At 42.3% G+C, this 27651-nt stretch overlaps 1 protein-coding gene across 1 annotated transcript in view; it reads right to left on the reverse strand.

Moving 5' to 3' along the window:
- FANCC (FA complementation group C) overlaps positions 1-27651 on the reverse strand; it is a 201729-nt gene that overhangs the window by 137279 nt on the left and 36799 nt on the right. The window lies entirely within an intron of this gene.

Here is a 27651-nt window from a genome sequence, read left to right on the forward strand (position 1 = left end):
TATGAAATGGGTACTATTATTATCCCCATTTTACAGAGGCAGAGAAACTACATAATTGCCCAAAGAAAGATTATGTAAAAATCCAAAGGAAGTTACTGCTAGTACACAGCAGACCTATCACTGTGGCATTTGAATCCAGGCCTGGCTCTAAAGTCTGTAAACAAATTGATGAATTTTATATGTATTTCTATGGCACTAGAAGCAGGTCAGTTTAGATATTTAGGAAAAGTAAACTAAAGAACTTTTTGATTAAAAAAAAAAAAGACAAGAAACGTTTTATGATAACAAAATTGCAAACCACCTGCTTAGCAAAGGGAATGTGACTGATTGGTTGAAGTGGAAACAGGTGTGGGGATCCTGCGGCACAGCATCCTGAACGTTCTCTTGTACGGTCTCCATGCGTGCACGGTGTGGAAACAGTGGTACGTTGGCTGTGATGGCAGCATGCGGTGCTGGGAGCCAGAGGCACTGAGCACACCGCAATGCACTGGGGCTGCAGCTCATAGAGGAAAGTGGCCTCCCCCAGAGGCCAGTGGCGCCCCTGCTGATCTGCACTGAGCTCTCCCAGATGGTCACCGGTCGGTGTCGTCTGTTTAGCGTCCCTCCTCCCTTCTTTTGGTCACCATACCCTGTTCCTCTGGGAAAGTGCCTTTCCTCCACTCTATCAGGTCTTGGGTGGTCTGCTAACCAAAGTGCCCTCCCTGTGCCACCAGCCGGAGTGCAGGATGATGGCTCATGATGGGCACATCAGACTCTGCTGGGATTGGAACCTTGCGATGAGGGTGGAATTGAGTTACTTAAAGGCTCTCTCAGTCTAGATCAGAGGAGCTACTCTTGTTCAAGTCCTCAGTAAGGAAGGGTTTTTCTCTCGACACTTTAAATGTTTCGCTCCGCTCTCTTCTTGCTTACGTGGTTTCTGAGGAGAAGCTGGATGCAATTCTTTGCCCCTCTACAGGTAGAGTGCTTTTTCCCTTAGGCTTCTTTCAGGATTTTTTTTCTTTATCTTTCACTTTCTGTACTTTGAAAATAACATGCTTAGGTGCGGTTTTCTGGATTTTTATCCCTCTTAGTACTCTTTGAGCTTCTTGGATCAGTGGTTTGGTTTCTGGCATTAACTGGGAAATTCTCAGACACTACCATTTCAAATATTTCTTGTCTTTCTTTCACTCCTGGTATTCCCATTACATGCATTTACACCTTCCGTAGTTGTCCCAGTCCTTGGATACTGTTGTTTTTTTACAGCCTTTATTCTCTGCTTTTCAGTTTTGGTGGATTCTACTGAGATACCCTCAAACTCAGAGATTCTTCCTCAGCCATGTCCCATCTACTAGTAAGCCCAAAGACATTCTTCACTTCTGTTAGTGTTTTTGATCTCCAGCATTTTCTTCATTTCTTTCTTAGCATTTTCATCTCTGCTTACACTGCCCATCTGTTCCTGCACACTATCTACTTTATCCACTGGAACCCCTAGAATATTGTAGGGAAAATATAGGAAAATGGTCAGGGTCCCTCAGATGTTCAGAATCTTGCCAAGCATTTGATGTTAATATGCACATGCGCCCACGTGTTCCTTGGTTGTCTAATGTAGTTGCGTATGTGCGCCTAGGTGTCTTGGGTTATGGACTTAGGTATAAAGGACATGTGGCTCTGATCCATTGTGCCCCCCCATGCTCCCGGCAGGGGGTAGGGGGACCACAGGGAGATCACTACTGCTGCTGGAGGCTATTGCTGCAAGCTGTTACTACCATTGTCCCCAGGATGCCCCAAGAGTATGCCACCGCCACCAGACCTGTAAGCTGCTGAACCTGTAAGCTGCTGCTGCCATTGCTGAGGACTGAGCTTGTGTCGTTTGCCAATGGCTCCTGGGATCTCTCCCAATAACCTAGTGTGGACCTGTGTGTGAGGGGTCTGGTGACCCAGCCTGGCATGTGAGGGGTCTGTGACCCAGTCTGTACAATCGGTTTGAAGGGTCTGTGGGCCCTACACCCTAGCCCTGACAATACAAATGGAAACAGTATAAGTAAAATAATGAAACATTTTGGCTTTAATTATGAATTCCCTAGCCACATAACTGGCATGGCTATTGCTGTAACATGACAACTGGCATAGTCCCCACAGCTTTACACCTTGTAGTATGCCTTGCAATTTTTTCTTGAGAGCTGGACATTACACACCACGTAAAAGGAACTGCTGTAAATAAGCCATTAGTAATGTGATGGTAAGGTGCAGGGAGGGAAGCATCCTGAAGCCCTTTCACACGGCCTCTACACCCTGCAGTTCACAAGTGTTTCTCAGTTTTTCCTCCCACTCCCACTCCCACTCCATCCCCCCTTAGTTGGGACAGGGTGGCGAGAGTAAGTTGGAATTGGGTATTACCCTCCTCCCAGGTCAGGTAGGCTCAAATAAAACCCCAGCTGGTTAGCCCCTGGTTAACTAGTTTTTCCTTGCTAAGGAGAACAGAGTGCTCTGGCATATTTCAAAATGGTTCCTTTTCTTCTCCACCTGCCAGAAGCATAAGGGAATTTTCTTCCAATATTTACGATGAGAACCTGAGTGAGCCTCCTGGAGGCAAAACTCACAAAAGCGTGGGGGCTCTCCTATGGCTGGATCCCCCTGGAGTTTTTAACTCGCAGACTCATCCACACTGAGCTTCCAGCAATTAGGCAGTTATGGTTCAGGTATTCCCACCCCAGCACGGGTTCCTAAGGAGGTTTCTGCTCCAATACGTTGTAATTCTCTGCACTTGCCTGTCTTCTCTTCAATTTTGGAGGCAGCAGTTTGCCCTGTGACCTCACCTCTCTTACAGATCTAAGAAGAGCTGTTGGTTTTTCAGTTCAGCTTTTTACTTGTTGTTAGAAGGTAGTAGCAACTTCCAAGTTCCTTACATGTGGAACAGAAACCGGAAGCTTCCAAGGTATGATTTTTCAGCACGCTCTTTGATTCTGTCAGCTACCCAGGGGCCTTCCAGTAAATTTTTTTTCACTTAAGTTAATCACTGTTGGTTTCTGTGGTTTTCAATCAAAGAAAATACTGATAGTCATAGGTGATCTGCAGGCAATAGACCTTTGGAGAGAAGAGGGGACTTTAGAATTGGTTATTGGTACATGAAAAAATGCTCAACATCACTAGTCATCAGGGAAATGCAAATTAAAACTACATTGAGATACCACCTCACCACTGTTAGACTGGCTATAATCAAAAAGACGGTGAATAACAAAATGCTGGCGAGGGTGTGGAGAGAAGGGAACACTCCTGCACTATTGGTGAGACTGTAAATTAGTACAACCACTATGGAAAACATTATGGAGGCTTCTCAAACAACTACAGATAGATCTTCCATACGATCCAGCAATCTCACATCTGAGTATATACCCAGAGCAATGGAAATCATCATGTCGAAGGGATGTCTGCACTCCCATGTTCATTGCAGTTCTGTTTACAATAGCCAAGACATGGAACCAACCTAAGTATCCATCGATGGATGACTGGATAAGGAAACTGTGGTATATATACACCATGGAATACTACTCAGTCATAAAAAAGAATGAAATTCTTCCATTTGCAACAACATGGATGAACCTGGAGAAACTTACATTGAGTGAAATAAGCAAAGCATAGAGGGATAAATACCACATGTGATCACTCATGTGGGAGCTAAGAGAGAAAGACAGAGGGAAGGAAAGACCAGAGTAGTGTGCTGGACTTGCCGAGGGAGAGAACATTCTTTGGGCTACAGAGTGGTGTGGGTGGAAGAGGGGGAGGGAGGTTGGGGCTAACTGGGTGGGGGACACGGGGTACAAATGCTATTTGTGGTAACAGGTATGCCACCAGCATGGATCTGGCCTTCACATCTTGGGCCCGACTGGTAACGACCAGCTTTGTATTTCATGAATATTCATAACCAATAAAAATATATATATTTAAAAAAATAAGAAATTATGTCACCCTTAAAAACAAAATTGGTGGGCCGAGCCCGTGGCGCACTTGGGAGAGTGCGGCGCTGGGAGCACAACGACACTCCTGCCGCGGGTTCGGATCCTATATAGGAATGGCCGGTGCACTCACTGGCTGAGTGCCGGTCACGAAAAAGACAAAAAAACAAAAAAAACAAAAAAACAAAATTGGTTATTAAGCCAAGAAAGGGAAAATGGCAATGAAACTTCTGTTCATTTTGGGTATCTGGAAACCAGAAGTCGACGGAACAAGAGGATAATACAAATCAATGCGGTATCTCCTGCAATCAGGGCCCCCAACTCATTATGCTCTTCTAGTAGAAAGAACCAAGTGAAAGCCACTCAATCCACAACCATGCCTCACCCCCCGACCCGCTGTGATCTGCAGAGAACCCCACCTCCACAACTGAGGGACCCACGGGGAAAAAGACATTCAGTTATCAAAAGCATAATCAAAGGGTGACTCCAACTCAAGCTGCACTTTCAGATGTGGGTCCTCACTGGAGCAAATTAGTACCACCCTTGGTGCCTAGAATGCAATTATCAAGCTGGTAAATACATTTCTCCACTGAGATAAACTGAGGACACAAGAAAGCAGCTCACGTTCACGTGTCTCAGCAATATCAACTCAGAACACAGCAAATTACACTGGACTCATTACATCTACATTGGTTTACTGAAGATTTCCAGGCTGATAGAGCCTGGGGAGCAGGAAGATGCGGGTGTCTTGCATGTATTCCAAATGGTGGAATACTGAACATACAGGGGCCTGCCACTTCAGGAAGTTTCTTGCGATCCCACGGTCTGTGCCAAGTCAGGGTATTCCCCCTAAAATGAGGAAACACAAGAAACCAGCACCAGTGGTTGCCTTCAGTAAGAGACCTGCATGGCTGGATGATAAGTGCAGGAAAAAAACTTAGTTTTCTCTGAGCATTTTTTTGTATCTTTTCAATGTAATGCCATACATACTAATTGCTTACTCAAAATTAATAAACAAAACATAAAGTGAGTGATAACTGCTTTACCTTACACCTTCTAAGAGGCATCTGCTGCAATCATGGCCCCTGACTCATGCTCAAAATGTTCATCTGATATCTCCAGAATTCTGAAGGCAACTTATACTGCATGGGCTTTAGACCATTTACCTGCTTATTCTTGGCCTGGCAATAAAAACTATTGGGGCCAAGAGCAAGAGTCACTGCACAGCTGCCCCATGCTCAAACACCCGGCACGTCCAGAGCTGTTTAGCACGTGGGAGACCTGGACTCTGGGAAGAGCCTACAGCAGGCCTCAGCAACTGTGTAGATCTTCCAAGGCACAAGGCAGGGTGTGCCCAGCAGTACCCCATCATCATGTGCAATTATTCCTGTTGGTCAAAATGTGCAAGCGAGGTTTCTAGACACTATCCGTATTTGCTTGCTACTGTCATAAAAATTTTTTAAAATTCTCTTCTCTTTCATATTTCCCACCCCATTACTGCACATATAGAGTATATTATTAGTAGACAAATTTTCCATTTAGTCTATAATTTACAGAATATAATAGACATGGGAAGAGGAACTGACATTATCCAGAACTCCTGGAATTGAAGCTAGATGCATTAACCGGGTATAACTCTGGATTATCTCCCTTTTTGAAGGAAGAGAAAGCTAAATTATGTTAGCTGGAAATGTTTTTAAAATTGTGTGTGTGGAAAGCAGTAGGTTTGAATGTCCTGAGTAGCCCAACAAGTGAAAATGCATGTACATCTGTGGGTCTGGCTCCCCCAGCACCTCTTTCCTGTTTTTGATATATGTACTCCACACTTTTGCCATGAAGAATTGCCCTTCTTCCTTTCTACATGGTCTTGGTGAGACTATGGATCAAAGTGTGCATCCTTAGAAGTCAGGGAGTTACAGAGGTCTAACAGACAGAGCTAACAGCCAGGAAATATGCCACGCAGATAAAACGATGTTTATCCTCATTTGTCTGGTCTGGCACCACTCAAAAGCGCAGACATCCACCACAGAGGAGCACAGTTTACGAGTCTCACTACAACACAAGCCCTGCTGTACAGTGCAGTTTTGTTGATGATGTTTCTTTTTTGATTTTTTTTGTAACTGTTTAATGAATATTTAAAATATACAAAAAATATAGATAAAACAGCCAAGCAGGACCCCTATATATCCATTAACCAGTTCAAACAATTATCAATTTTTTCCACCTAAAGCAAACCATAGACATTATATCATTTTACCCAAAATACTTTGATTTATATAAGAACTTGAAGAAACTTAAATACAATAACTCTTTAACACAATAAAACCAAAAATATCATCTAATAGCCCATCTATGTTCAAATGTCTTTAAATTTTCCCTCTGTATTTGTTCATATCATTGGCTTATTCACATCAGGATCCACACACTGCATATGGCCAATATTGATATTTTTCCTTTAACTTGTACCAAGTATAACTCTTTCGTTATTTTATCCTTTCGTATCATTTATCCCCCGAGGAAACCAAGACATTTGGCCTATAGAACCTCTAATACCTCTGCATTTGGCTAATTGCATCGCTGTGGTGGTGGTTAACAAGTTTAGCTATCCCATGTATTTCCTGCAAACTCAATGATCTAGAGGCTTGGTTAGATTCAGGCTCAATTCTTTTTCAAGAATACTTCATTCATGCTGTTCTGCACTTTAAATCAAATCAGAAGGCACATAATGTTTGATTCTCCCATGTTTCGTAATGTTGAAATTGATCAGTGAATTCAGGTATTGTCAACTTAATCCATCCATTATAAAGTTTACCATCAACCTCTTCATTTGATCCTTCAATGGATCCTAATGGTTTGAGGAGCCACTGATGATTATTTTAAATCCATAAGAGGTAGAAAAATAGTGATTTTTTTAGGAAGTCAGATCAACAATGCTTTCCTCCAGAACTCCAATGCATGTCCCTCCAACTTGTGAAACTGCCAAAAGTTCTGCTAGCTTCTCTGACGTTAAGCAGCGTACACCTCGTCCAGGTTCTCGGTCTGTTCCTCCTCTTAGGAAATGGCAAATGCCCCAAGGGGGAAAAGCTGCTACAGAACACCGCTCAGAATGCTGTACCCTTCGCTGTGGGATCTTAATCCCTCAAGTCCTGAATACATTCACAGTTTCCCAACGTCTTCAAAAGATGTTTCATCTGGCTGTTCTAGCTACTCTAACACAGTTGGAAGAAAGTCTATGACAAGGTCTTCTGATTAGCCAGGACAGGTGAGGCAAACAAAGGTACAGTTCAGAATATATTTAACGTAAGTGCACTCAGTTAAATCACATCCAACTGCGGTTCTGCTTCAGATAACTGTAGACTCTGTTCATGAGATCAACCTTCCCACTGAAAGTTATTCCATAAGGCTACATGAAATGTAAAAACATAATCCAGAGATTATCGAAAGAATCATAAAGACGGTGCAGAATTATCCGAGAAAGATCCTGGCACACAGGTTGCAAAGGCCTAGGGAGGCATTTTCTGATCCTGAAGAAGTGGTTAAAAGGCATAGAAGCTCCTTTGACACCCTTGCTAGAGTTAAAAGTGTGAGGCCAGGCCTGCCACAGTGAGGTCTTGGAAAACCATCCCACACTTCAGGTTGGGGCCCATAAAGCTGCACCCTGAGCGGATGCACGACCCAGAAGGAAACCGGCCTGTATGTGGACTCCAGCCGAACTGTGAAACCAACTGAAGTGGTCCCAGATGGCTAGTGCTGCCAGGTGCCTGGACGATGCAAACAAAGATCCTCTCCAGAGGAGGAGGACATCATTCATTCTACATTTCATATTATTTCTAAAAATAATATTCCTAATACAATAAAAAGCACACAGAGACAATCAAGCACACACGAAGAAAAAAACACATGAACAAGAACCCAAAAACAAAGAACAAGAGCCAAAGAAACCAAAACAAAGGTACTCCAGACAGTTCAACGACTAGACAAACACTAGAAAATAACTAAGAGGGTCACTTGTGAAGATAAAAGTAAAATTTTCATGAAGGGACTGAAAACTACAAAAGAATGATCCTGTCAGTAAAAAAGAATCAAGGAGAAATTCTAGAACTGAAAAACAAATAACTGAAATTAAGAACTCAATAGATGGGTTCAACAGCTGATTAGACCCAGATGAGTACAGAATTAGTGAACTTGGAAGATGGACCAGAAGAAACTATCCAGAAGTCAACATGAAAAGTCAAAACAATGGGAAAATACATAAAAATGAGTAAGATACATAGAAATATAGTGAAAAGACTAGAAAACATATCCTTACTGCAAGGAAAGGAAAAAGGGGCCAACCTAGAACGCTATACCTAGCTAAAATACTCTTCAAAAACAAAGATGAAATAAAGCCCTTCTGAAAAACTAAAACTATAAGAATTTGCCAGCAGTAAACCTGCTATAAAGGATGCTCTTCAGGCAAATGGAAAATGATCCCAGATCTGGGGTTGTTGAGAACTTAAAAATAACAAAAATGATATATGTGGGAAAATATAAATTAATAGAAACAATATAAAACAAGAATAATAGTATCTTTGGGGTTTTAAATATACACAGAAATTAATATAGAAAAATAATAATATATAAGCCAGGAGAATAAAGTTAAGAATTCTAAGGTTCCCTGCATTATCCAGGAAAAGGAGTATGAAAGAGTTAACATTAAACTTTAATAACTGAAGAATGCATATTATAATTTCTAGGATATCCATTATAAAATACTATAAGGCAGTATATAATTTCCAAGTTATCAGAGCAGAAAAATTTATAATTAAAAACCACTTAATCAACCCCCAAAAAGGGCAAGATAGGAAGGGGAAAAAAAGAATGGAGAATAGATAAATAGAAAGCACATAGTAAAGAGGGTAGATTTAAACTCAAATATACCAGTAATTACACTATATGCAAATAGATTAAATCTCTAAGAAAAAAAAAAGATTATCAGTTTTGAATTAAAAACAAAAAAAAAACTATCCACTATTACAAAAGACACCTCTGTAGTTACAGTAATACAGGGAGGTTAAAAAAATAATAGGGGAAAAAACAATGCCACTCAAAACGAACCAAAGGAATGAAATAAATAAAAGTATTAAACAGACTCAGAGCAAAACATTATTAGAGGTAAACAGAGTCACTTCATAATGATAAAAATGTTCAATTCACCAAGAAGATGTAACAATTCGAAATTTTTATGCACCTAATAATGTGGAAATACAAAACAAAATATAAGACTCAAAACAGAACACAAAAATGGACACAATTATAAGGAGAAATAATCAATTCCAATCATAGTGGGAAATTTAACACACCTCTCAGTAAATAAAATACAAAAATCCACAAATTACAAACTTTCCCTCAAAGAAAACTCCAAGCTTATAAAGTACGTATGTATACTACCAGTATTCACAGCAGCATTATTCATAATAGACCCAAACTTAAACAGCCACATACCAATCAAGAGTAGAACAAATAAATAAAATGTGGTATATTCCAACAGTGGAATACTATGCAGCAATGAAAATGTAGACACTACCACTATGGGCACAGAGATGAATGGGCAATCATAACATTGAGAAAAAGAAACCAACCCACAAGAATACAGAAGATATGATTCCATGTACATAAAGTTCAAAAACAGATAAAACTAAACGGTAGTGATTATCATTAAAAAGTCAGGGGCCGGCCCCGTGGCGCACTCGGGAGAGTGCAGCGCTTGGGAGCGCAGCTGCACTCCTGCCACGGGTTCGGATCCTATATAGGAATGGCCAGTTCACTCACTGGCTGAGCACGGTACGGACGACACCAAGCCAAGGGTTGCGATCCCCTTACCGGTCACAAAAAGAAGACAAAAAAAAAAAAAAAAAAGTCAGGAAGCCTGTAACCCTTAGAGGAAGGGAAGAAGTACCACTGGGAAGGTGTGTGTGAATGACTCTGCAGATGCTGGCAGTGCTGTGTTTCTTGACCTGGAGGGCAGTAACATATATATTGACATTTTAATAATTCATTAAAGTGCAAATCATGTTTATGTGCTTTTCAATGTTACTTTCCACAATTAAAAAAATATTTCTAGATACACATTTACCAAATACCACATTTCCTTACCATCATTATTACAAAGGTAAGGGAAAAAAAAGTATTATAGTTTATAAATGCTAATCAAGACATAAAGTACTTGATGAATACAACAAAATGTTTTAAATTGTTGAAATAGTATGTATTTTCTATTTTTTGCCTGAGTTCTCTGTTTGAAAATATTAAAACCACCAGAATGGGGCAGAGAGACAATCCTGCTAGTGCTTGCTTTCTCTTTTTCCTTCCTATCTTCAAACAATGGCTCCATTTTCCCAGTCTCGGTTCAGAGGAGGATAAATCCATAGCCTTCTTCCCGGACCCCCTACCTTAGCTATGTGGCTACTGCTTTACCCCCAGAGGGCTACTGTCACAGGGAGGGAGGGACATCTGACTTGCTACTCAGGGAGGAAGGAGGTGACGCCATGCTCAAGGAGACAATGGGAAGCTTCTATGAAGCTCCAAAAAAATGCACACCTTGTAAAATGGGGCTGATTCTTCAGATTTACAGCAATTTCAACTTTTTTTTTTTTTACAAATGCATTAATTTTTTATCCCAGTTCATCTGCAAACCTATTAGACAATTGAGAACTGACTATACATTTTCTGATCAATACCAAAATCCTTTATCTTGCTCCAAATGTAAATCCTTAACTTTCTTATGATTCTGCCCAAATTGTCTATGCCCAAATTCATTTCATTATGAGCTCCTAAAGAAACACTGTTTAGCATCTTTTATTTACAAAATAAAAGAAAGGTGGATGTTCAAAACATACTCCTTTAAAACCCAGGATTTTAACAAGTATTTTGCACATGCACTGCACATACTAATGAAGCAAAAGCAAACAGTATGGAAAATCAGAAGGAAATCCACATTTTCCATTTCTGGAGTAATTTCTCTTAGCACATTTACCTAGTCCCTAAGGAATCAAAATAAACCATGATTTCACCTTCTCCACATATGTGCACTAAAAAAAACAGAACTTGTTAGTTCCCTCAGTATGGATTTCCAGGAGAAAATAAAATGACCTTCAGAAATTCTTATGTGAAGTCCTACGAGCAGACCCGGACGCCAGAATGGAAACAGGCGGCTAGTGAAGGGTCCCAGCATGCTTATTTGTGTCCCTGTTTCCAGCCGGGTCAGAGGGGATCTTAGAAGCAGGAGGGCAGGGGGGACTCAGTGACAAGGGAAGGCAGCGCAGTCGAGCACACAAGGAGACATGGAAAAGGGCCTGCTCGGATGAGTCTGCGCAGGACGGCTGCACTTGCCTTCCTGCTCTCGTTCATGGATGGCCCCATGCTGCTGCTGCTGCTGCCTGCTGCATACTCTTCTATGAACCCACATCAGCACGGTGCAAAGACCCACCACCGTCCACGTCCATGAGGGCTCACAGTCTGAGATAAGGAGGCTCGGATCCAAACTTCAGCCGGGGACAAGATACCTCGGGGCTAAAAGTTTCCTCATTTTGGTGATGTGTGTCCTCTAGGAGAAGGACATATTCAAAACCTCCATGGGAAATGTGCTTCACAAGGAACACAGGGCTCAAGCACAATTCACTAGAGTGGAAGAAGGAAATAAAACATCGAAATACTCCAGCTAGTGTCGGAAGAATGCAAAGTATCCTAATTCATTAAAAGCAAACAAACATAACCATTTCTCCTCATTTATAAATCAAGAAGTGTAAGAGCCTGCCAAGGGACAACTCTTTATCTTTCCAATTATCTTTCAGAAAGCAAGAAATAAAATTCCATGCAAACACCTGAGCATTCAAGCAACTGGCTACAAAGGAGACCCTGCAGGCCCAGGCAGGGCTGGGCTGTGCAGGACGTCCATTCGGCCACAGTGCTGGGGCTAGTGACCAGGAACGGCCTGTGCCAGCAAGTCCAGCCTCTCATTTAACATTATGTGACATTATTTCCCTCTCCTAATTAATGATTTTTTTCAGGATGGAAAATCCATTCTATAATTTAACCTGAGATTTTTCAGGTTTTCTGTTAGCACTGCTGTTGAAGGACACTTTCATATCTCAAATGGCTGTCCTTTCTAGGGACACCTTAGAACTCAACCTTTTTTAGGTTCTCTGATAAGTCTAAAAATAATCCCCACAGAGTTGATATGATGATCAATCTAGTACCTTTAAAGTCCTGTCAAATATTACAATTGTCACAGATGTAAAGGAAAGATAATTTTAAAAGTCATTTAGTCTTAATCATTGTTTCTTTCACAACAAGTAGGAAATAATATCTATAAAGCTATGCATGCAAATTAGAGTAGCCAGGGCTACATTTTGAATAGTGTGAGAAATTCTTAAACAGTTATTATAAGTTAATCATGAGCAGTGAGGTAATTTCCATACCTTACAAACCAGTGCAGTGGGTAAATATCTAGGACGGCAACAGGGACTACAATGGCACAGGGAATAAGAGCAGGAATTTAAAGCTTCTATTAAAATCTTTTTATAAAATGAAACCTCGTGTAAAAGTTCAACATACAAAACATATAGACTAATCATTAGGGAAATGCAAATCAAAACCACAATGAGACACCACCTCACACCCACTAGGGTTATCAAAAAAAAAAACAAAAAATAACAAGTGCTGGTGAGGATGTAAAGAAACTGGAGCCTCTGTGCACTGCTGATGGGAAAGTAGAACAGAGTCGCTGCTGTGGAAGACCGTGTGGCGGCTTCCAAAAAATTAAAAATAGAATTGCCACATGATGCATCAATTCCACTTCCAGGTTTATATTCAGAAGAATGAAAAGCAGGGTCTCAAATGTTGGTATATTTGTATACCAACACTTACAGCAGCAACATTCACAATAGACACAAGGCGGGAGCAACCCAAACATCCATCAACAGGTACAAGAGATACACAAAGTGTCATATACATACATACGACGGAATGTTATTCAGCCTTTAGAAGGAATGAAATTCTGATACATACGTGGATAAACCTTGAGAACACTATGCTCAATGAAATCAACCAGATGCAGAAGGCCAAACACTGTATGACTCCACTCATACGAGGTACTACAGCAGTCAAGTTCATAGAGACAAATTCACTCATTCATGGGGGAGGGAGTAATGAAGAGTCATTGCTTAAGGGGTACGGAGTTTTCCCTCTGTGAAGATGGAAAAGTTCTGGAGATGGACGGTGCTGATGGTTACACAACAATGCGAATGTAATTAATGCCATTGAATTTATACTTAAAATGGTTTAAATGATTACATTTCATGTTATTTATATTTTACCACAAAAACAAAACAAAACGACAAAGCTGGAGTGGCTCCAGCCACAGCCCCACCAAGCAGGGGCAGGGCCTGGAGCTATAACACCCTGCTCCCGCAGCGCCTGCCCTCCAGGGCCTGCCCTTCACGGCAGCACCGCACACACTGCTGGCTGACCACTGAGCAGCCCTAAGCCCTCTGCTTCTTCTTTGTTTGGAGAATCGGTCTTGTCCAGGAATCTCACAGCCACATGTCTTAGAGGAGGCTGGGATCTCCCCCAACTGCCAGCAGTAAATCTTGATTCATGCAGTCCAGTGGATCTCAATCGTTTCGTTCTCAGGACCCCTGTATATTCTTGAATATTACTGAGGACCTCAAAGAGCTTTTGTTTCAATGTTTGCCACATTAGAAATTAAAACTGAGAAAAAATTTAAAATACAGGAATACACAAGCACACGTCCCATTAGCCGCCAGAGTGACATCACCACCCATCACATAACCTCCTGACGACACTGTGCACTAGCAAGAGAATCAGAGCGGAGATGGCAAGTAATGTCTCAGCATTATCACGAAAATAGTTTTGCCCTTGTGAACCTCCTGAAAGGGTCTCAGGGACACCCAAGGGTCCCTGAGCCACATTTTGAGAATGGTGGGTACAGATCAGTCATTGCATCTCCATTTGCCCTCCTACCAGCTGTAAGAATGGGCATAGAGTTTCTGAGAGTTTTCCCCAATTTTAAATAAGTTCACTGCTTTTCGTATTAGATACTCCAGTCTTCCCGTGACACCTAGAACGGGAGAAGTCCCCTTGGGACCAGGAGGAGTGTGGAGTCTTGAGAGGACTGGTCAGCAAAGCTGCAGGTGGCAGAGCAGAGAGATGGCTCTGCGTCCTCACTAGCACAGCTGAGGCAACGAGAGCGCCAGCCACGGAATTTCCCCTTTTGCTTAAGCTACCTGTCATTGGGTTTTCTGTTACCTGCAGTTGAAGACACTTAGCTGACACATCTCCTCAGAACCTATGTGCTGAGCACTTCTGAAAACCACAGACATGCACAGTACCTGGCACATAGTAGGAGCTTGATAAATAGGTATTGAACAAATGTGTGAAAAAATAAATAAGTAAACTAACCCACCAAGGCAGCTGTAGAGGAAAGATGAATATAGAAAAAATCCTGACTGATTTTATGCTGGGAGCACATATAGCTCCCAGATCGCTAACATTTAAAACAAAGCTCATTATAAACCACACAATATCGAAAACAGCTGTATATGGTACCTGTCAGGGAACCAAGAGAGTTTGAAACTGCTTTCCTTTGGTGTGAAACATCCTCAAGCCAGAGGTATGAGAGGTCAGTCTATACATGCCAGATACAAGCCACAACCTTCTCAAAGTGGCAGCCTGGAGCACTACGTTTCTTCCGTTTCCCCCGAGCATGAGTCAGCTAAAGTCTGTTTTCTTATGAAATAAGCACCAAACAAGAGACACACAGACAGAATGCTACGAAATACACTGTTTGTGTAAGAAGAAAAACCGATCAAATATATAGCCTCCAACCGATGTCATCAACTAGAAACACAATGGCCTTACAGGAATATATTTAACCCCCCAATATAATCAAATATAAAATTAAGAAATTATGTTGAACTACACTTAAGCTTGACAACATTCTTTTTCCTTGCTGAAGGCCTGATACTAGCATTTTTAATTTGCTGAAAGGCAATGTTTCTTTGCTTCATTATTTTAAATAAGATTGGTTAGTTTACCCCCTTGTGGCTTTTTTTAAGTCACAATAAAATATTCTTATCCCCAAGAAGTGCTAATGAAATAAACAAACGATATTCTCCCCACTAAAAACAAAGAGGCTTTAAGAACAGTTCCACTAGGAGGAGCTGGCTTTTTCTACGTTGAGACAGCAGCGTTTTAACTCTGAGATAATCTAATCAAAAACACAGGCCTAAAATTTGCAAATGATTTCAAACATACCTCAATTGTAAACAAAATCTGGGTCTCAGTTATTGGAGGAGGCAGCTTCAATCCAGGTGCAGAGTATATACACTCTTCAGATGACTTTGCAAAGAATGAGGGAAATTTAATCTAGCAGATAACTCTGGGGTTTGCTGAGTGCAATTCTCCCACCCATGTCCCCAGCACTGTGGGGAGAAGAGCTTCCCTTTGGACCTGGCGTCAAAGTAGACACATCCCTTTGCCACAGCACTTGCTGTCAGAGCTGCTAAGATAGAAACTCCCGACCTTGTTCTCTTCCGAGCACCAAAGAACAATCACCAGGACTCAAAAAAGCCAGTCTTCTCCCCACACATTCTGTTACGAGCAGTGACTGCTACTCTCCTTGCACCCCTGTCTTCACTTTGTTTACCTGACATGAAGTTGCTGGCTTTTGCTTAGACCAGCTAGGAAAACGAGCTGAGGAGCACACTGGTTATAAAAATATTAGACATTTTCTTCTTGCCTTTGTCACTAGTAACCTCATTCCAAGTTCTTTCTGCCTCTTTTCACCCTCAGTTCCACTAGTAATTTATGACTAAAAATCAAAAAAACGAAGAAGCCCACACATTTATAAGGGGCCTATTTTACAACAGAAACTCTGAAAATCATTGCAGACAAAAAGATGACAGCATTCCCTGCTCTCAAGCCACCTGTGGCTAATGACGAAATCTGGACCGGTAAACAGATAAAACTTAACACCTTGTGGGAAGGGCTGGGAGAGAAGGAAACGCAGATAGCATCAGGACTGGGCACTGACCCAGCACAGAGGTGTCAGATACTCCAGGCAGAAACAACACCTGAGCTAAACAAAATCATGAAGTGTGAGCAGGAGCAAGCCAGGCAGAAACATGAAAACCAAACACAGGATGCTCACGGCACTGCATAAGAAGAGTTAAAGTCACCACCTGATCTGTTTCTCAAACTTAAAATGAAAGCTGTTGGGCGCTAACAATACTGCCTAAAATCATTTTTATTCCATTAGTTAAATGTTAATAAAGGCAAACCTGTAAAAACGCTCATGCTTGTAACTCTTATACAAATAAAAAATTAAAAATGTACAGATTAAATGCTAACAAATCTACAAAATGAATAAAATTTAAACTGACAAAAGTAACTGAATGCGGTCAACGATGCCGTCACTGATACTTGAGTTGGACGAGCTACACGGACTTGGCACTGACTACTACAGGCACGTTCTGTTGAGTCCACTGGTAATCTGCCCACCACTGTCCTCTTTGGAATTACTATGAAACAGCAATCTCTTACTTAGCTCAAACATGTCATTTACATTTTCGCCTCTGTTCTTTTGTATTATCTCCCTATATTTCAAGTAGTGCTACTCAGGACCAATACAAATACAACTGCAAGAATTGACATTTTAAGACATTATTTGGTTAAAACTGCAGGCATTTAGGTGTTTGGAAACATGAATTTTTTAAAATTACCATCAAAATGAAAAATACAAGACGAAATCTTTGTGGAGAACCATAGCATCCTAATGAATCCCAGCTGCTTAATCCCACCCATCTTTTTGGGCCTGCAAACCTCAGATGGAGTTTAAATAACTGTATGCTCTGGGTCACTGAACTCACGCAGAAAAGCATTCTTGTGGTTAGCTTTTAGTACTATGTAAAACCAAATACTGTATCTAACTTTATTTCCTTTAAACTCTCAGCCCACATCACTTCCAGTTAAGATGACACAATAAATTCACTCTTTGATGGATTCTCTCTGCAACAAACACACAGCAACGAGAGGAGAAACATAAAAAGAGAAAACCAAAAAAGATGCAGGCAAGCTGAAAAATAACATCACTATTTCTTTGAATAGATACGGGACAGAAACACAGAAGGGGTAAGTGTTCGGCTTGAGCCTCCCGTGCTCAGGATCTCAATACAGGCAACGGAAGTGTAAGCTTGGGTCCTACAAGGTTCCGGGGCCAAACACAGCCACAAAGGACAGAGTGAGACCCACCATCACTGCTTGAAGGTAGGAGGAGTCATTCCCGAAAGAAAGCAGCGGTCTCCTCGTGTCCTCTGGAGCAGCAGCCTAGGTAGGATGGAGGACACAGGCCAGGCGGGACGAGGAACTTGGAGAGGCAGCCTTTGCCCACCCAAGTGACCACACCGCCACGCCAGGCCTGGTTCTGGACGGGGCTCCACGGCAGCCCGGTAGAGATGACCAGAATGCCGCCAAACACTAGAGAGCGCAGAGCAGGACAAAGAGGGCTGAAAATGGGGAGCGAACGAAAACAACAAAAAACGCATCTCGTCCAAACATGCCCTTCAACCAGGTTCTGACTACATGAAAAAATCTAACGCCAACAAAGGCGAGCAATAAAATCAGTCACTGGGTCACAAATTCACTTCAGATGAAATCAATCAGTCCAACAAAGTGTACTTAAGACTCTAAAAAAAACCCCCGACAAATAAGTATATTTAAGTGGCTAAAAAAAGCTAATTAAAAAAGAATAAGAAATTATAAAACGAAAAGCCAGAATTAACAAGGGATGGCTAAAAATATCAACTGGGGATTATGTAAATGAAGAATACAGTCATTAAAATTTAAAAACTCAGTACACAAAATACTTTAGACTGGACAGAATTAAGGAAAGAACTGGTAAATTAGAAGAATACTAAAAAATTCACTCAGAATGCAGTCCAGATAGAAAAGAAGAAAAATACAAAAGAGCTGGTAAGAAACAAAGAAAAGCGCCACAAACACCGAGAGGTGTCACAGCACAACAGTGAGGACAGGGGAGAAGCAACACAGAGACACAAGCCAAGAACGCACAGGAGACATGGGAGTCCTCAGATGAGAGTGACATTCTGAATACCAAGAAAGACCATTTAAATACACAAATAAGCAGTAATTGAATCCATGAACAAATCCACACAAACTAAAACACTAAATATAAAAAGACAATCTTAAAAGCTACCGGGAGGCACCTGCCTCGCCCAGACATGCTGAGCACGCAGTGAGCAGCCAGCGGCTCTGCAGGCTCACGGGGCTCACGTGGACCTGGCTGGCGGCCTTTGAATGGGTCAGATCAGCACACTCAGGCTGTTTCACAGTCCCACAAGCATTTTGCCTCTTCCTTCACGGTTGAGATATAAGGTGAAGCCTTTCACTTTAGACAGAAACTTGTTGAAGAAACAGACCCCTAAATGGTTCTGGCAACTTCTGGCAACAGCAGATCTGTCCTCCCTGGAACAGATACTCACTCTGGATCTACATGTATCTTCCTTGCCCACCATGCTCCTGCCAGCACCAGACATGGGCTTTACCAGATTCCTTATTCACCATCATGGAATCACGACCAACTTCAGACCAAGGAACTCATTATACAGCAAAAGAAGTAAAGCAATGGGCGGATGCCAAAAGCGCTCATTGTCAGCCATAGTCATCACTAGCTGCTCTTCAAGCTCGATGCTTTCCATCTATGCTCCTTCATCACCTACAAATTTCTCTACTACATATTTATTTCATTCTACTGTATCTTCTCTGGAGCTACAGAGATGGAAAACAGAGTAAAAGGAGTGACAGCCTGGGTTATATGGAAAGGAACTTGACTTGGGGGATCACGGATGCATTACAATTTAAAAAATGATCTTGGAAAATGGAAACACAACATACACCATAATGACTAGAGTCACAAATTTTTCTTAAAAGGTTAGTAAACCTCTCATTGAGATTGCCCTGTAAAGCAGAGCTCAGACAAGCAACAGAAGGTAAAGACCTGAGTTCACCACCTCACTTCCAAACAGACAGAAAAACCTCTTGCCAAAACCAGCCACACGCTGCTCTCCAGGTGGAGTGCACAGCAGTCAACCAAGGGGACTGACAGGGACACAGGCCCTGGAATAGCCACTGTGCTCACGGAACCCTCTAAAGACTATGCTATGCCATGGCACAAGAGCACCACCTACTGAAATAATTCCAAGGGACAATTCAGTCCATTCATTAAAAAATGGCTTTCGTAAAATATGGCTGTGGCGAAACAGACTTCCAATCATTTCAGCTCAGCTAGCTGTGTCTTTCTCTTAACACTGGAGCGCTTGCCAAAACCTCCTGAAAAAGAAAGCGTGCCTTCCCTGTCTTCTTCCCATTCGTGCTTTAACTACCACAGAAGAGGCCCTTTCCCTCCTGTCCATCTTCAGCTATCTCACTGAATACTGCTATTTCTAGATCCTTCTCCCCAACCCGTTTTCCAAGGGACAGAGGAAAAACTCAAGGAGAGAAGCAGCAGCAGTTCTAATGGATCTTGGAAGGATATATGTAAAGTCTGGTCAAATTTTAAGCCTTCCAGAGCACAGTGCTAAGATTAGGGAATTGTGTTTTTTCAACTCATTTAAAGATAATTACAATAGTCCCTTCTCCCCTCAAAGATCTTAAAATGAAGGCAGACATTCTAGACTAGCAAAGCTGAGGGTCAGATGAACTGTTAATAAAATAGAGTAATGAAGAAAATACATGGGAAAGATGATGTATGAGATATTTTAAGTAACATCAGGGTAGAGCTGATTGCTTCTGTTATGCTGTGCATTAAACATATAATTAAAGCCGTGGCAAAAAAGAGGGGTCTCTCTGGAGCCCTGCATGGCTCATACGAAGCCCCTAGGTATTGCCAAGTGCAAAAACCCTGACACAGACTCAAACAATTCACAGAAATTCTCACCTGTTGGTCATTTAGCTTTTATATTTTACTGCTTGGTGGGGCACTCCAGGAGCTAGTGTACGTATCATCTCCACTGTGCCACGGTCGAGAGGAAAGGCAGCAGCTTTTGCTTCTCCCTGACATGTCTGTGCCCCTCATCCAGTGACAGCCAGGGTTTCCACCACAGCTGCAGCATTCACAAAATCAGAGAGGAGATCCTCCACGAGGCACTGTCACAGAAGAAATAACATGTATTCCCCAAATACCAGTCATGTGATGCCTGCAGTACAAACTTTTTAATTTGGAAATCAAAAAAACTTCAAAACAATAAATGTGCATGTCTTTTATTTCAATTACTTCATAGAAAAAAAAAAGACATTTTAGAAAAACTCCAAATGTGATAAACTGCTATGTTAAAAGTGCAGTTTGTACACATGGTGTGTCTGCTAATGCCTCATGGCAAGTGGCAACCAGGCAGTCACAGGGAGGGGAAATCCCACTGAATATGATAACCTCCGGGAAGAGACCTGTTGAAAATGAATGAGGTTATACAGGGACAGATTCTAAGATAAAGAACAAGTGACTATTTAACAAAGCAGGAAAAAACCCAACATAGGACTCATAGGCCCATAGAATTAAAAACAAAAACAAAGCATAACCTTGGGATTTAGCTGTCTAATATAAAATACCATAATGTTAGAATACACTAACAGGGTCTAGCAAAAATTTAGTGATCCTGCTCAATTTGGTCCAATTTTGATTCTCATCAGAATTTCAGGTGTAGTGGACATTTGCAGTTACCTCTCCAGCATTCATTCTCCACCTTGCCCCTTCCTAACAAAATCTGAAACTTTCCAGCCAGCAGAACTTAGTGAGATAAAAAGGGCTCTGATTGGGTAAAAGCAGTGGCCATGAACCAGGGACAATCTCACCCCAGAAAGGACCTTTGACAATGTTTGAAGACACTTTTGGTTGTCACAACTGGGAGGAAGGTGTCACTGGTATCCAGTGGGCAGAGGCCAGAGACATTGCTAAATGTCCTCCAATGCAGAGGAAAGTCCCCCACAACAAAGAATTACCCAGCCCAAAATTTGCTCCCTCACTCCCATGCTAGCACACAGAACCTGTGGTATTACCTCGTATGGCAAAGGAGTGACTATGACCTTGCATGGCAAAAGATGTAAGTTCAGGATCTCAACAGGATTTTCTTCTGGATTAGTAGGGTGGGCCGTACATGCAACCACACATATCCTACGAGAGACAGAGAGGCAGGGGAGCCTGGAGACAGACATATGGAGGAGGCAGCAAGGTGAAGACAGAAGCAGAGATGGGATGGCATGGCCACAGCCCAGGAGTGTCATGCTGGGCAGCCACCAGAGTGGGAAGAGGCAAGGACAAGATTCTCTCCTCGAATCCCCAGAGAGAATGTGGCCCTGCCAGATTTCAGACTTCTGGCCTACAGAATTGGGACAGGATAAATATCTTGTTTAAAGCCACCAAATTTATAGTCATTTGTTTCAGGAGCCTCAGGAAACTAATACAGCATCCTTCAAGGAGGTGTACAAATGGCAAACTACAAGAAGGGAAGCAAACTTACATCTTGCTCTTTTTTTGACCCAAAGATTTCTCTTGCACAGAGATGCCAAAGGTTTCCAAATCAGGAGTTTCTTCTACTGTCAAAATCCCAAGAGAAAAACAGTAAGCACTTCTGATACCAAATGCATGCCGTAAAGTCCATCACCTGGCTCGTCACCACCTTCCAAAGAATGGCTCGTCCCCTCCGCCACCAATCCCACGAAGCCCTCTCTTTCTTCTTCACTGAAGCAACAAAGCATCATTTTAGCACATTTTATGTACAAACTATATTTACTTACTTTTGAATTATTGTCTACTACTTACACAAAAATGTTTTCATTGTTCAATGGTATATTTTTCTATTTGTGGAATATATTTGGATATCTTGGGTTGGGATGAAACACATCACAATGTTTACCATTCAACTGAACAGAAATAAGTCTTCATTTACCGGCTTGTCACTCAGTGGCAGGCTTTTAGGAATGAACTGAAGTCATCAAGTGAGGGTGGGTGTGTGTACGTCATCCCTAGCTTGGCTTCCCTGCCCTCTTTGTTCACACCCTACTCTGCAGGAATTGAGGCTGGAAGTCAGTGGCCTGGCCCAAGCCCTTCGCTTCACAACGGAGGCAGCAGGTGCAGAGGACAGAGTACCTTCCACAGACCATCCACCTGGGGAGCAAGAGCAGAGTCCATACCCCAGCACTTGTCCCACATTCTACCTGAGATTACATGAAAGAATTGAAGAAAAGTGTCAGGAATAAAGAAGCAGAAAATGGCAGAACATTTTTTGTTTGAGAAAAGATGAAATGATGAAAGTATTCTTTAGCCTAGAAAAGGGAAGGCTGGTGAATGAGTTATAAAGGCCTACCGGTGAAGAAAACATTGACTGACTAAAAGACACTCAACATACAATTATTTTACAATGAACACCAGACCTTGGTTTTCTACCTTTCTGTGTGTCTTACAACCCAAAGAGTCTTCCAGGCTCTAATCATACGAGACTCTATTACACTAGATTCTACTGACACTACATGTCAGTGGTGGAACAGAAACCCACTCGGCCAGTTCAAGTCAAGTGGAGGAAGGGGTGTTACGGAAAGGCTACAGTGAAAGATCCCCTGGATGATACCCAGAAAGAAAAGCTTCAGATGGACCAAATGGGAACTGGGACTAGAAGCTCCTGCCTCCACCTCTCATGGGTCTCCACCTGTCTGCTCCACTCTACAGCTTCTCCCTGGAGACCAGCTCCCTCTGCTGTCTCATAGCTTTTTCATTCCCTCTGGCTTGCACAAGGTTACACATCTTTTATGCTGCAGTTCAGGACCTGGTCACGAGTCATTATGAAATTCCTGACCAAGGACTCACCATCAGCTCAGCATCCCAAGGTCCCCAGGTGATAGCTGAGGAAACTAACCAGGTCCCTATATTCAACCTTGAATGGATCTCTGAGTTGGTCCTAGAATATCTAACTTTGGTAAGAACCAAGAACTAATTATCAATGCTTCTTCAAAGTCCAAAGTCAGATGCACAAACCTGCAACCCAAGGCAAGACCAAAACTCATTATTTTCTGAATTATGTTTGTTTTTATTGTATTGATTTTTTGTAATACCTCCAATTTGTTCCTTGAAAATTTGAGGTGGTTAACATTTTCCCATCCAATTAAACGAAATAAAATATAACCAAAGGCAAATGGATGAGAAAAATAGGGCAAGAAAGATGTCCTAATTCCAGAAACTGAATGCTACCATACACTACAAAAGGGACTTTGCAGATGTGATGTCAACATCCTGAGATGGGGACATTATCCAGGTGGCCCCAGTGCAATCACAAGGGCCCTTATGAGGAAAGGAGGGGAGCAGGACAGTAGGAGGAGATGTGACAATAAAAGCAGAAGTCATAGAACAGGGCTGAGAGTCAGGGAATAGGGGCAGCCTCTAGAGGCAGGAAAAGGCAAGGAAACAGATTCTGCCCTAGAACCTCCAGAAGGAATCAGCCCTGCTGACACCTTGACTTTAGCCTCATGAAACTGATTTTGGACTTCCGCCCTACAAAACCGTAAGATAAGAAATCTGTGTGTGTGTTTTATGCCACTATGTTTGTGGTAATTTACTACAGAAGCAAAAGGAAACTAACACAAGTCAGTACACAAACTGCAGCTGGCGGCTAGTGGTTGACACCAACTGGCTCTAAGTGTTTTCATGGCCAACCCTAAACTGGCAAACAAATCATGACTCAATTTGTCCAAAAGCTAAAGACAAAGCAACTGTAAAGAAGCAGCACAGTATTCCTGATATCCTCTCTGAGGAGATATCTCTCTCTTTGTCCCTTCTTTTAACAGATACTTTGCCTACTCAGGTAATGAAAAGGATCTACCTATCTACACAGAATTTCCTATTTTAAAATGTTCCAATAATGAATGGCTTCCCTCCAGATTTATGTTATTCAGTAAATATCCACCACTCATTCTCAAATACCTTCTCTTTGACAACAATTTTTTTCATTTATTTCACTTTCTCCCAGATATCAAAATATTTTTCCATCTATACAGGAGGAATCCTACTTCTTTTTTTTTTTTCTTCCTCTTTTTGCTTTCTCCCTTGCTCCTTCTCAACATCTTGAGTTTCTTTCATCATAGGTACAGGAGGAACAGAGGAGAGGGAGTCTTAAAATCCAAAGAAAGGACAATCACTCCCACGTCAAACTGGACAGAGGCCAGCAAACCTGGGTTATCATTAATATGAAACATCAGTTCTCTAACAAGTGTCACCACAATCAATGAATAAATACGTGGTATACCAACAGCAAATCAAGAACAGCAAATCTTTCAGCAATTCCTAAGTATAAGGAATAACTTAATTTTTCAAATTTGGGAAGATGGCCTTCTGACCAATATTTTTTAAGGGTAGAATCCAAAAATTATTCCAAAAAATTCACGAACAATCAAATAATCACTTTCAGCACATCAGAGTATATACAGAGGTAAATCTAACCAGACTTACCTTTCATTAAAAAAAGAAAATGAGATGAAACTGATCTAAATTTGTATGTTATTTAATTTCAGTGCTGCCCTGTACAGATAATTAGATCACAAAATCATGAAGTTTTAGAACCAGAAGCAACGTTAGGGATTGTCTACACTCAAATCTCCCAGTTTGCAGATGAAGAGACTCAGACCCTGTATCAGTCACATCCCCGCTGAAGCCTAGGCTGGCCTGGGGACACTCAAGAGCCATGCACCCTAGACAGTAAGAGCAGACACAGAAGAGGGGGCAGAGGACCTGGGCCCAGCTTTGCCCACCCCTGCTTCCAGTCTTTGGTCTATCTTACAGCCTTCAAATCAAGGTACACTTACCACTGGGGATATACGGAAATTGTCCAAGGCACACACAGGCACAATTAACTTTAGGAAGATCAATTTCTAGATCTTCAACTTTCCCAGGTTCTTTTTCCGAAAAGTCCTCTCTCTCGGAGCTGAGGCTGAAGGGCTTGCAGCCTCTCCTTTTGCACCTCTCCAGTCATCAATGTTTCCCCCTCCTTTGCAGAAGGGAGCCATTTCTCTCATCCCTGAACCTTCCTACGGTGCATGACAGCATGACGTGTGAAAACAAGGGCTCCAAGCAAAGTGGCCATTCAAGACATTGGCACTGATACGGCTCCTGAGGCACCCACGAAACACCAGCACCACCCCATCCATCTCAATGAGATCTGCAGTTCACACAGAATTTAATGATTACTTTCAAAACTGATAAAATGTTTATATCATTTAATCATTTGTATACCAGCAATAATTAAAAAGATAAAAGAAAATGTTAAGTGACACACATTCGCACTGCAGTATCTTCTGAAACTACAGCGCCTGTGTTTTAGTATTTGCTGTATCCCACTCAGCCAGAAGCAGCCTCTCCGTAGGCTGAACTCCCTGTCCTGAATGTCTTCCACTTCCCAGCACCCACCCCAGTTCCAAATGGAACTGCATCCCACGTATTCCCCTGAGGTCTCTGGGATCCCTCCCTCCCTGAAGCTTTCCTCCATCCATTCTGCTCCATTTCCTCCTTTTCTATTAAAAAACTCTTTTTTCCCATCTTCAAAAAGACTAAAAGTAAAACCCTTCCCTTGATGGTGTCCCCCGCTTCCTCCCGTCCTTCAGAGCCACGCTTCTTCCAGTGTAGTCAGTCGGCGCTCACTCACTGCTCTCTCCATTTTCTCAGTAACTGTTCACTTCTCAATCTGCAGAAGTGACTTCTGCTCCTAACATCCTGCTGGAGCTTTCTGAGCAAAGGTCACCAGCAACTCTGCTGCCAGACCTCCTGGGGCCAGACCTCCCGGGGCCCACCCCGCGTGCCCTCCTGCCCTCCGTGCAGGTCGAAGGCTGCCTGCAGCGCCCCTCAGCACATACTCTCCGCCTTCCGTCTCATGGACGTCACCTTCCTTTCTCCGACAGCTCCTTCTCAGTCAGCCCCTCTGGACACTGTGCAATGCCCACGATTCTCAACACAGACTCTCTGGCCTTGCAGTAGAGTTTCAAAGGTGTAAAACACACACACACACATACCCCACAAATCCCATCCCTTGCCATTTTAAAAGCTTAGGCTGACTTTCCCATCAGGCCCTCACCCTGGAAGATTGGTCTCATAACCAAGGGGAAAGCTCTAATTCTAAGTCCAGAGAGACATTGAGGAGATGCCCCAGCATAAGATGAGGAATAGAGACACATTTATTTCTCTGGGTCCCTCTTCCCTTCACGTTTTACTTATGATGCTAACTGTACATTCTGTCCCAAGCCTGTTTGTGACACCAAGCAGTGTTACTAATTACCTAAACGCAGGCCAGGAGCTGCCTCTACCACTCACTACTGCCTTAAGAATAAATGCAGGAGCAATCAAACCACATCTGAACGGACAAGAGCTACAGCAAGTGACAACTTTTCAAACGGGCAAAGACTATACAGTCAACCCTTTCCAAAAACCTGGTTGGAATCATCAGTTTACTCCCTCTCATTCACCCACCTCAATCGTTCAGATGAAAGGCAGTAAGGAGGCCTGGTCTGAGACAGGGGGTAAAAGCAAACGTCCAAAGATGATACACCAAGTTTTCATTGACTTGCTGTCTCCCAATCTTGAGAGAAAGAGGAGGAGGGGGGTGAGATCGAGTTGGTGCCCAACAGTGAACCACCCCGTTCACCTCCCTCACTATCAGCCACGCCACTGGCAATCCATCGGGGCCACGCAAGCCTCCTCCTCAAGGCCTAGACTTGGCAGCAAAACAAATGGGCTGCTGAGAGAGAGATGAGTATGAGAGGGAGACATGTCCTGGGCCTCACGGAGGAGTGGGCCAACTCTCAAAAGCAACCCTGCAGCCCAACTTTGAGAATTACTTACTAAATGCAAATGCCCAGAGAGGACATCCCTCTCATTAAACAGCAATACTAATATTTAAGAGGAACTTGCTGACAGTGAGTAAAGGTGGTTAGGCACCACCCCTAGCAATGGGGGACAATGGACAAGACCAAGGTGCCAGCAAAAGGCGAAATGAGAAGATGTCAAAGACAGGTTCTGCTTAGAGCCAGCCTGGGCCACTCCAAAACATTTAGCCTGCCATTTCTGAAATACCCAGTTCTTACAGGACCAAGAAGGGATGGTCTATGCTATTTATTATAGAGCACTAGCCAAATTACTTGATCATTCTGTGACTGTTACTCACTCTTCAAAGTTCTGTTTTGAATACTCACTCTTCTTTGTAGGAGACCATTTTGTTTACTGTAAATACAGCTTACTTAGATTTGCATACACATAAAAAGTATACTTGACTCACTGTGTTCCAATATTATCACATGCAAGCAAAGAACTCACTTTATGAAAGATAAAAATTCAATGAATGGCAACAGCTTAACTATTTCCTATTTCGAGCCATCAATAAAGTCAAAACTCTTCTGAAAACTGAATAGTCACCCGTACCTCTCTGTCTTTTCATCTAATAAACATCAGTACAACAGAGTGAATTCGGAGGCAATTTTGGAAGCAGATTGCTAAAGTCTGAAACCCCACTGGGCAGCACAGGCCATGTGATTTTGGGATATTATCTAACCCCTCTGTGCCTCAGTTGATGCATCTGTAAAATGGGGGAAACATATAGTGGGGGTGTTATGAATA

Source organism: Cynocephalus volans, chromosome 10, assembly GCF_027409185.1.
Source record: "Cynocephalus volans isolate mCynVol1 chromosome 10, mCynVol1.pri, whole genome shotgun sequence".
In the NCBI taxonomy this organism is placed as follows: Eukaryota; Metazoa; Chordata; class Mammalia; order Dermoptera; family Cynocephalidae; genus Cynocephalus; species Cynocephalus volans.